General features: G+C 43.5%; 1 long non-coding RNA gene across 1 annotated transcript; it reads right to left on the bottom strand.

Annotated features, from left to right (window-relative positions):
* Positions 1 to 401: 401 nt before the first annotated feature.
* On the bottom strand, positions 402 to 11,454 carry LOC147112655 (uncharacterized). Its single transcript, XR_015079534.1, has 2 exons — positions 1,011 to 11,454; positions 402 to 862 (listed from the first exon to the last, which is right to left on the bottom strand). It is a non-coding gene; the product is annotated as an uncharacterized LOC147112655 (long non-coding RNA).
* Positions 11,455 to 11,846: the final 392 nt, after the last annotated feature.

Genomic DNA, 11,846 nt, shown 5'->3' with positions numbered 1-11,846 from the left:
TTTTTCCACTCATTGTGCCATCATATTCAACTTGCATCCAGCACAGCTTTTCTCTCCTTTACTAAAAGTTAAAAGTTTTTTTGTTATAAAAAGGCAACTGCTCGATTGCTCAGCTGGCCATGGCAGTGAAAAGCTAAGCCACACAGACCAGGAAGATGTAACGTACTCAGTAAGAACAGTTAGTTGGGTCAAGTACATAAAGGGTCTGGAAATGTACCCGTGACAAATCACTAACTTCAAAGAGGGGTGGGGGGTTGGTGGTGGGGAGAGAAAAATACTTTTCATTTATTTAAAAAATGAAGAAACTACACGAGTGTGTTTGAGTGAGTGTGCGCGAATTAACATGCAATCCGATGTTTTTTTAAAAGCCTGAACAAAATTTAAGTTACCAAATTCACAGATAAAAAGATAGTTGTATATCTTTAATGATATACAATTCACATGTATAACATCAACAATCAGTTAAATTTCATTACAAACATACTAGTAAATTATTAGCTGTTAGGTTCATCATAGGTTCATCATATTTTCAGCGGTTACTCACTGCAACTGAGTTTCTCCCATGACGGGAGAAAGCTTTATAATGACAGGTTTATAATAATATGGAATGCAGCAGCAGGGTTCCACTGAGTTCACAAAAGGACAATGAATGGGTTACTAACTCTGTTGATCACTTTAAACTAACCATATTAATGGAGTACAAATTTATATGGTAAAAATTAAATATAATACAAAAAAACTGATCAGTTTTAATCTCCCACTTCTGATTCATTGAGCATCTGGGAATATTTTGTTCATGAGCATCTGGGAATATTTTGTTCATGAGCATCTGGGAATATTTTGTTCAAAGTAAGTGATGCAACTAAGGAATGGAAAATAAGTTAATCTTCATGATGTGGTGTAACGCCCGAGAATTTAAGGTTAAAATAAACATAGGAAACTAGACAACACAAAACATCTATCATGCAAGAGACCCCTTAAACTTTGAGACCCAATAGAAAACATTGCACCTTTAACAACACTGAAGAGCCGGTTTTCTGTGGTGTTGATCAAATGCAATCACTTGTCATTAGGCTCATTAGCAAACTTTTCCAGCCCAAGAAAAACAAGAAATGAAGATCATTAACTTGTCTGTTACCAGCATTTTATCACCAAATTTGCTTGTATTTGAAAAATATATATATCAATTACATAAAAAAATAGACAGTGTAACAATTCACACTTGGTCATAAAGTCAAATTAAATCCAATACAGGAAACTTTGGTTTATCCGGAGGTTGTATGGCTGGAAACCTCAATCGAACGGCAGAAATCAGCAGCCATTTTGTTAGTTTTTTTTCTTTTTTTTTTCTTCTCCTAGCATTGTTTTTAAAAAAAAAAAGCCAGTCTCTGGAAAGCCTCTCTGAAGCTGTTGCTAAGCCACAGAGATGCTTCCAAGGTACAGGCCGACTGTTTACAAGCTGTTACTAAGCAACAGTGTTTGTTGTCAGATACGGAGATGAAAACCTCCGTATCCTTCAACATTAGCGCTGGTCTGTCCTGAAGTTTTCATAGATCGGCATCATGCCAGTCCCGTCGGTGCCAGATATCGCGAAGTTTCCTGTAGTTGGATTGTACAAATGCATATTTAGAGATGAGGAAGTCGTATGGACACATTGCCTACTTTGTAGGGTTTCCATTCCTCAAACGAAATTTTTGCCACAGTAGGAATATAACTGTACGTGCTGAGCATGCATATGAAAATGTCACCATAATATAGATATGCAGTAACATATACAGACTCCTGCATCACAAAGCCCCCGGAACTACATTATTGTGCTGGTTTATTTTGACTGGAAACTAAACCAAAACTACTTAACAGTATCTATATCCCAGCAGCAATGAATGGGTGGGATTGTGCACTCTATTTGGATGCCGAAACTCCTACCAAGTAATTACTTTTTTTCATATCCTTCAAGTCACAAGAGCATACCAAAGTAGTACAGATTTCAGAGGTGGAGAGCTCCCACAAAATTGCCATACCATCAATTGTCAGGATTGATTTGCCAACAATGTTGCAATTAAATCTAGATGATAATGATAGAAAAATAACATCAATTGAAACACAATTGAGGGATGGCCAAGGTGGTGAGGAACAGGTGGAATGACCCTTAATCTGCCCCATGGGTTTCTTCACTGCAAAATAGTAGTGTTGAAAGATGCAAACAATTGGCTGTTTGCCTACAATCCTTGCAACTTAGGAAGTGAATAATCCTTGCAACTTAGGAAGTGAATAACTATGGAGTGCCTTAAATGTCATTGTGAGAAGGACATATCAACTCAAAGGAGCTAGAGTGTAAATGATCCAGTTCTGACATATGTAGCATTGGATAAAACATGGGACAATTTCTTGATTCAAATGAAACTGGGAAGTAACCTTACGTTAAAAAATTCTCACCCAGGCGTCCAGGTATTTAATAAACTCTTGACAATTAACTTCCTGCCATTTGTTGGATTACCCAGCTTTAAATCCAACAGCTTCTGGCCTCAAACAGAAACATGGGAGTTCCTGCTCGTCTGGAGAGGCAAACAAATTTATCTCTTCAACTTCTTAAAATATCCTGAACCACTCCTGAGGGTGAACCGAGATGCACCACACCACCTCTGCCACATTGCTGTCTATCCCTGCTAACTGTTGAGCCAAGAGTGATCTAACAACACCAACCCACACATCAGCACACTTGCCTTTCAACAAGGTAAATGAGATTTCCTGTGCTTATTGATGTACCGGATCACCAGTGTTGTCTGACCACAGATACACTTACTGTGTACTATGGTCTAGAATTTTTCCATGCCAGCTTTACTGTTCTTACTTCCAATTGTTTGATGTCCAAGGTGGACTGTTCGATCAACCTTTTACCTCGAGTCCAATTAGCCTGTAGATCCCTATCCAGTCAGTGATAAGATTGTTGACAATCTTAAGTGTGGGTTATGGTGAAGCAAACCTCCTTGGAAGCATATTGTGAAGGCAACCTCGTGCTGACTTGAACCAAGGTTATATTATGGGTACTATTTCAGTTGGCCAAGTTACATCTAAGATGAGGGGAGCCCAATGTTATCAGAGCAATAGTGCCCTTGAGTTAGAGTTCAGCACCAATGAACATAGCAGACGTTGGTGTAGACTTGTTGATTGGTACATTGCCTGTATCAAAAGCAAAGGGACTACTATATAAACACAGCACACGGAGGGCACACTCTAATGAGTATAACATTCCAGTTTTCTTGAGCCCTTGTCTGCCTTATTTTCTCCTCAAATGGCTGACTAAGGAATAAAGCATTGGTCAATGACATTAGTATGACCTAAAGCATAACTTTTGCTTTGTCCTTTTAAAAAAAGGATAGCACAGTACATCCTTCATCTGGTGTCAGCATTTTTAATCTCCTGGGAAACCTGAAATGCAAAAACCCAGGCAAGCCAAGTAATTTAACAGAATATTTCATCACTGTCTGACTTAGTAACCAACTCAGAGATCAGAGACTTTATGGTTAAGAAACCTCTTCACAACTTTACTTTTGAAGTAGTCACCATTATGTAAGCAGACAGCAGCCGTTCACATACAGCAAGTGCCTACAAACAGTAAATTAGATAAGTGACCAGTTAATCAGTTTTAGTGCTGTTGCCATCACGCGTGCATTTACCATTGATCCATTAGAGCTGCATGAACCACATCTTTGATGAAGATGGAAATAAAGTCACAAATGACATCCTCTGACTATAACCATGGTGTACTCTCTCCAATATTCTTGGCCTCTCTGCAGCCTTTGGTACGGTTGGCCATACCATTCTCCTCCAATGCCTTTTCTCCATCTTCCAGCTCAAATGGAACTATCCTCACTGGGTTCCCTCTTACTTATCAAATCGTAGCCAAGCATCTCTAGCAATGGCTTCTCGTCCCACACCCGCAGTTACCTCTGGAGTCTCCCAAAGATCTATCCAGGACCGCCACCCCTTTCTCCACATGTTGCTCTTTGCCGACATCAGCTAAAGACATTGGGCTGGATTTTCCCAGGTCCCACCTGCATGGTGCGGGGGGACCTGGGAGATGGCAGGAAACCTGTAAAGTCGGGTTTCCTGGCACGCTGTGGAGTTAACTCCCGCCCGATTGACAGGCTGGCTTCCAGTCATGCAGGGAACTCGGAGAAGGAGGCCACAGCAATAGGCAAGTGCTGGGCCCAGGATGTTGGGGTGGTGGATCCGATCCCTGGGGAGGGACAGGCTGCTTGTGGGGGAGCTTTGGGGGCCGGGAGGAAGCACTCCTGCTCCTCCTGGCCCACAAACATAGAAGATTGGAGCAGGAGTAGGCCATTCGGCCCTTCGAGCCTTCTCCGCCATTCAAGATCATGGCTGATCATCCAAATTCAGTACCCTGTCCCTGCCTTCTCCCCATATCCCTTGATCCCTTCAGCCGTAAGAAATATATCCAACTCTTTCTTGAATATATTTAATGAACTGGCCTCCACCGTCCTCTGTGGCAGAGAATGCCACAGGTTCACCACTCTCTGGGTGAAGAAATTCCTCCTCATTTCAGTCCTAAATGACTTACCCCTTATCCTTAGACTATGACCCCTGGTTCTGGACTCCCCGGCCATCAGAAACATCCTTCCTGCATCTAGTCTGTCCAGGCCTGACAGAATTTTATAGGTTTCGATGAGATCCCCTCTCAATCTTCTAAACTCCAGTGAGTGTAAGCCCAATCGACACAATCTCTCCTCGTATGTCATTCCTGCCATCCCAGGTATCAGCCTGGTGAATCTTCGCTGCACTCCTTCCATGGCAAGAACGTCCTTACTCAGGTAAGGCGACCAAAACTGCACACAGTATTCAAGGTGCGGTCTCACCAAGGCCCTGTACAACTGTAGCAAGACATCCTTGTTCCTGTACTCGAACCCTCTTGCTATGAAGGGCAACATACCATTCGCCGCCTTAACCGCCTGCTGCACCTGCATGCTTACCTTCAGCGACTGGTGCACAAGAACACCCAGGTCTCTTTGCACTTCCCCTTCTCCCAATCTATTGCCATTCAAATAATAATCTGCCTTCCTGTTTTTGCCACCAAAGTGGATAACCTCACATTTATCCACATTATAGTGCATTTGCCATGTTTCTGCCCAATCACCCAACCTGTCCAAATCGTACTGGAGTTTCACGACATCCTCCTCAAAGCATACCCTCCCACCCAGCTTTGTGTCGTCTGCAAATTTGGAGATATTACATCCAATTCCCTCGTCCAGATCATTAATACAGTGAACAGCTGGGGTCCTAGGACCGATCCTTGCGGTACCCCACTAGTCACTGCCTGCCACTCGGAAAACGACCCGTTTATTCCAACTCTTTGCTTTCTGTCCGCCAACCAGTTCTCTATCCAAGTCAATACCTTGCCCCCAATCCCATGTGCCTTAATTTTGTACACTAATCTCTTATGCGGGACCTTATCGAAAGCCCAAATACACCACATCCACTGGTTCTCCTTTATCTATTTTACCAGTTACATCCTCAAAAAATTCCAGTAGATTAGTCAAGCATGATTTACCTTTTGTAAATCCATGTTGACTTTGTCCGATCCTGTCACTGCTTTCCAAGTGCTCTGCTATTACATCTTTTATAATGGACTCTAGCATTTTCCCCACTACCGATGTCGGGCTTACCGGTCAATAATTCCCTGCTTTTTCTCTACCACCCTTTTTGAAAAGTGGGGTAACATTAGCTACCCTCCAATCCATGGGTACTGTTCCAGAGTCTATCGAGTTCTGGAAGATGACCAGCAATGCATCTACTATTTCTAGGGCCACTTCCTTAAGTACCCTGGGATGTAGATTATCAGGCCCTGGGGATTTATCGGCCTTCAGTCCCATCAATTTTCCTAACACCATTTCCCTACAAATACTGATTTCTTTCAATTCCACCCTTTCATCAGACCCTATGTTCCTCGGCATCTCTGGGAGGTTATTTGTGTCCTCCTTTGTGAAGACAGAACCAAAATATGTATTTAGTTGGTCTGCCATTTCTTTGTTCCCCATTATAAATTCCCCTGATTCTGACTGCAAGGGACCTACGCTTGACTTCACCAATCTTTTTCTCTTCACATATCTATAAAAGCTTTTACAGTCAGTTTTTATGTTCCCTGCAAGCTTACTCTCATATTCTATTTTCCCTTTCTTAATTAATCCCTTTGTCCTCCTTTGTTGAATCCTAAACTGCTCCCAATCCTCAGGATTATTGCTTTTTCTGGCCAATTTATATGTCCTCTCCTTGGATCTTATGCTATCCCTAATTTCCCTTGTTAGCCACGGTTGAGTCACCTTTTGTTTTATTTTTATGCCAAACTGGGATGAAGAAATTCTGTAGCTCATCCATTCGGTCTTTGAATGTTTGCCATTGCCTATCCACCGTCAACCCTTTGAGTGCCATTTCCCAATCAATCCTACCCAACTCGCTCCTCAGACCATCGTAGTTTCCTTTATTTAAATTGAGGACCCTAGTCTCTGAGTCAACTACTTCATTCTCCATCTTAATGAAAAATTCGATCATATTATGATCGCTCCGACCCAAGGGGCCTTGTACAAGATTGCTAATTAATCCTTTCTCGTTACATAATACCCAGTCTAAGATGGCCTGATCTCTGGTTGGTTCCTCGACATATTGGTCCAGGAAACCATCCCGTAAACACTCCAGGAATTCCTCCTCCACAGTATTGTTACTAATTTGGTTGACCCAATCTATATGTAGATTAAAGTCACCCATGATGACTACTGTGCCCTTATTGCACGCTTCTTTAATTTCCCTTTTAATGCCATCCCCAACCTCTGCCTTACTGTTTGGAGGTCTATATACCACCCCCACTAACGTTTTTTTCCACTTAGTATTTCTCAATTCTACCCATACAGATCCAACATCATCAGAGCTAATATCCTTCATTACAATTGTGTTAATCCCTTCTTTAACCAGCAATGCTACCCCACCTCCCTTTTTGCCTATCTTTCCTGAATATCGAATACCGCTGGATGTTGAGTTCCCAGTCTTGGCCATCCTTGAGCCACGTTTCTGTAATCCCAATCAAATCATATTCGTTTACCTCTATTTGCGCAGCCAATTCATCCACCTTATTACAAATGCTCCTCGCATTGAGACACAAAGCCTTCAGGCTTGTTTTTTTAACGCTCTTAGACCTATTAGAATTATTATTTACTGTGGCCACGTTTGATTTAAACCATTGATTTCTCTGACTGCCACTTTTGTTTTTCTCCTTCCTATCTTTTGCTTTTATCCTTCCTATCTTTTGCTTTTATCCTTGTTTCCCTTTCCTCTGTCTCCCTGCTCAGGTTCCCAACCCCCTGCCATTTTAGTTTAAACCCTCCCCCACAGCACTAGCAAACACTCCCCCTGTCCAGCCCTGCCCAGGTGCAAACCGTCCGGTCTGAGCTGGTCCCACGTCCCCCAGAACTGGTTCCAATGTCTGCCTGCGCCTAGTACTCTGCCTGTTGGTCACCCGTTCCCTTTCTTCCTGTCCAACCTCTACCTGCGGTGTGTCCAACTCTCTAAACGTGCTATTCACGATGTCCTGAGCATCGTGAACGCTCCAGTATGCATCCAATTGCAGCTCCAGTGCCGCAATGCGGTCTGTCAGTAGCTGCAGCTGGATGCACTTCCTGCACATGTAGTTGTCAGGGACACAGGAAGTGTCCCTGAGTTCCCACATATCGCAGGAGGAGCATACAACGGGGTCGGGCTGTCCTACCATGACTTACCCTTTAATTAATTGAATTTAAATTAAATCAATCAATCCCACTAATTACACTACAGTTAACTGGTTTACCAACAGTCCCTGCTACACCAGACACCTTAGTGACTATAAACCAGAGTTAAAGTTTAAAAATGAGAAATACTCACCAACCAATCACTTACCTGCTTCCTAGTGACGTCACGCTTTGATTACTTTTTACCTCTCCCCACTGTTGAATTGGTATGCCTCGTTCACTGCCGCCGGATTTAAGCTGCCGCTGCTCCCACACAGGTCCGATGCATTGCTTCCCGAGGCTGAGGCCGCCTCGTTGCAGCCACCGGGAATACCAAGCCCCAGGATCCCCAGCCGCCTGCAGTAAAACCTGCAAAGTGGGTTAAAGTAGAGGCTTCAGGCCTCATTATATTTCAATTGCCAACCCGCCTTTGAAAAGTGAAAGTGGGTGGTTTGGAGGCAGGTTTGGGTCAGGGTTCACTTTTTTTCAACTTTCATTTCCTCCTCCCCCCACCCCATTTCTCCAACTCACCCGTCCCTCCCTTAGAAAATTCTGGCCATAGGGTCAGCTTCCATATGTACACTGACAATACCCAGCTCTACCTTTCCACCATCTCTCTTGACCCCTTCACTGCCGGTGTTGTCAGACTGCTTGTCCAACATTGCAACTACATGATCATGAGCTGGGCTTCTGATCCATCTCCACTCCGTCACAAAGACCACCCACTTCCACCTCCATAACATTCATCTCCGCTCCATCTGCTGCTAAAACTCTCACCCATGCCTTAGTCACTCTCCTGGCTGGTCTCCCATAGCTTCAGCTCATCCAAAAACTCAGTTGTGTTGCCCATATCCAACTCACCCATCAACACTGTGCTCACAGATCTACATTGGCTCCCAGTCTACCAATGCCTAAAATATAAAATTCTTATTCTCATGGTTAAATCCATTCTTGTCTCACCCCTCCCCATCTCTGTAACCTTCTCCAACCAACAACCCCCCCCCCCCACCACTCTGGCCTCTTCTGCATCCCTCCTCCTTTTGCCCTCCATTGTCAGCTGAGCCTTCAGCCATCTAGGCCTTAAACATCTCTGCCTCTCTCTTGCTTTAAGGCCTTTCTTAAAACCCAACTCTTTGACCAAGCTTTTAGTCACCATTCCTAATATCTCCTTCTTTGGCCTGGCAGAAATTTTTGTCTGATTAGGATAGGTGTTAAAATGGAAAGGATGTTGTCGAATATGGACCAATGTTTGCATCTTTGAGTAATTTGCTCAGCATTTATCATTTCAATGGTACCAGAAGTGGTCAATTGCTCAGTGAGTTTAGGATACTGTATTGAAAATCGTAGAAATTGAAGCCTTTAGCTCCTCTGTTCTGGCCTATGATGGGACCCAGGTAAGGACTTAATGCAAATGTTATATTTTGACTGATTTGCTCTAAAATCAAACTGGCAGCCAGCTGCAGTGCTTCCTCACAACAATTAAAAGATGTTTATCTGTTAACACTTTTGAAAATTTCCCTCAGAATTAGGCTTGGTCCCACTCGATTTCTCATCTTCCAAAAAATAGCGGATTTTCCTTTAGTGACTCAAGATAAATTCATCAACCTGGTGTAGCACTGAACCATGGGTACCTGCATGAATATCTGGTGATTTTTCAGCAAATATGGAATTAGCAAGGCCAACGTCTGCACACATATATGATAAACCAACCGTACTTCTCAAGGGGAAGGTCAGTACATTGAGAACAGATTTTACTACCTTTCACTAAGCTTTGAAGGCTGAAAAGTCTGAGACTTAACTTTTTAGTTTTCCCATCTCATGGATTTACCAACTCATCGCCCAATACTGTAGCAACTCTAGGAAATAAATTGTATTTGTTTACATCCTTTACTACGGTTGTGAAATGTGTCCACAGTAGAACGGTTATGGAAAACTGAAGTCTTGAAATTTTACTGCCAAGCTGCGATGTCAAAAATGAGAACAACTAGTACATACAAATAAACTAGTTTACTGCAGATCACAATAAAACAATTTAAAATAACAAAAAAGAGACAGATAAATCTATTGGGTCTATTCTATCCTAGGGGACACAAATGCCTTTTTGATTAGAATTTGATCCCCATCATTTACAAAATATATGGATGAACAGATTATTCAGCCATCTGGTCAACAATGAATGGTTTTGATCTTTCCATGTATAGTGGAAATATTTTCTAGCCTCTACCCATATCACTAGCAGTATGTTAATGCATCATTAAGACTCTTTGCCTTGTGCCCACTATCCTCCAGCTGCATTCGCCATCTAGAGGTTGGCACTTAATGGGTAAAGTGGGCAGGAGCCATTGGGCTTCCATCACATTCATTCCTCCACAAATTGCCTTTGATCAAAGCAGAATCTCCGTACCATTGGAGACTACAGTGCCAAGAGGTTCAGCTGAAATGGGCTCCTGAAGTGTCTACATTTTAAGCATATATTTAATTTTACTTATATAAAATATTATAGATATATATTTATATTATAATATATAAAAAATTATATATCTAATCTATCTATCTATATAAACAGATCGATCTGTCTGTGTCTGTCTGTCTATCTGTCTGTGTCTGTCTGTCCTTTGGTGTGTGTCTGTCCGGCTATGCACTCGAAAGTTAGAGCATACCTACACGTGCGTTACATCAAAAGAAAGCTTACGATTCCAAAACGGTCGTAAGCGTATTTACGTTTCTGCCGGACAAAAATTGCACCCGCGGTATCCAAAAAACGTTCAAAATTCCGCTCATTCGCATCTCATTATCCGCTCATTAGCGATAGAGTGACGTCGAGGTCGACCAATCGTACGCCGGGTTCCTGACGCGTGCGGGCGGGCCCTCCTACAGTCGAGTGACGGGACGATTGACCAATCCTACGCTTCGGTGACCTGACGGTCGACCAATCGGTGCTTTCCCGCCGCTGCCGCCAACGCTGTTCTCCGCGATTCCCGTTGCGACCTGCAGCTTTTTGTGGTATTTGTTTTTTTTTTTATATATCGCTTCAATAGTTTCTCCGTTACTTGGAGAACCGTTCCCGTCGTGGAGCGGATCCTCTGGGACTTTCCCCTCCCTCTGCTCGGTCCGAATGCCGACCTGCTTTGCAGCACCGGCCGCGCCCTGAATGCTCCACCCTCTCTCTCTTTGCTTCTGCTTCCCGACTCGCTGCCCGGCCCCGTTGCAGAGCCACCCGATCGAGCTCTCACCCGTCGCAGCCCAGGAAGGGTCAGTGCACTACCTGCCACCAGCCCGTTTAGCTGGGGAAACCACAGACTGGAGACCAAGCCTGGCCCTCGTTTGAGTTTCTTCAATTTTTTTTTTTTTTTCTGGCTTCGACCTTCATCTGAGGAATCGATCCCCTTGAGGTGCTGCCAAATTGCAGGTAAGTTCGTTTCGAACTCGTCGCCACTGTTAGATCCGTGTGTTAATGGAGACACGGAATGCAGGAGTTGATTTAACAAGTGTTTACTGAACAAAGTCTGGAGCTGAACTAACAACACAAGACGCTACACAGGCTTATATACCCGAGTGGTCACTACTGGTACTACAGTATACAGGGCTTCAAAAACATAGTTCCTCTTAAAGCTACATACACTACACCCCCCAGTCGCGCTCTCTCTCTCTTCCCCCCGAGTCGCTCGCTCTCTCGCTTCCCCCCCCAGTCGCTCTCTCTCTCTCTCTCTTCCCCCCCCAGTCGCGCTCTCTCTCTCTTCCAACAACATCCCCTCAAAAAAGACTCGGCACCGCCGGGCACTCCAGCTAGTTAATTATATATATCTATCTTCTATCTGTCTGTCTGTCTGGCTATACACTCTAAAGTTATAGAGCGTACCTACACGTGCGTTACATCAAAAGAAAGCTTACGATTCCGGAATGCTCATAAGCGTATTTATGTTTCGGCGAGACAAAAATTGCACCGGCGGTATCCAAAAAACTTTCAAAATTCTGCACATTAGCATCTCATTATCCGCTAATTAGCAATAGAGTTACATTAAGGTCGACCAATCGTACGGTCGAGCAACCCGACGGTCGACCAATCGCTGCGTG

The sequence above is a fragment of the Somniosus microcephalus genome, chromosome 9 (genome assembly GCF_052327205.1).
Source record: "Somniosus microcephalus isolate GS21.2 chromosome 9, FLI_Smic_1.0, whole genome shotgun sequence".
Taxonomy (NCBI): Eukaryota; Metazoa; Chordata; class Chondrichthyes; order Squaliformes; family Somniosidae; genus Somniosus; species Somniosus microcephalus.
Note: the sequence above shows the minus strand (reverse complement) of the source record. Positions and strands in the feature narration are given on the sequence as shown.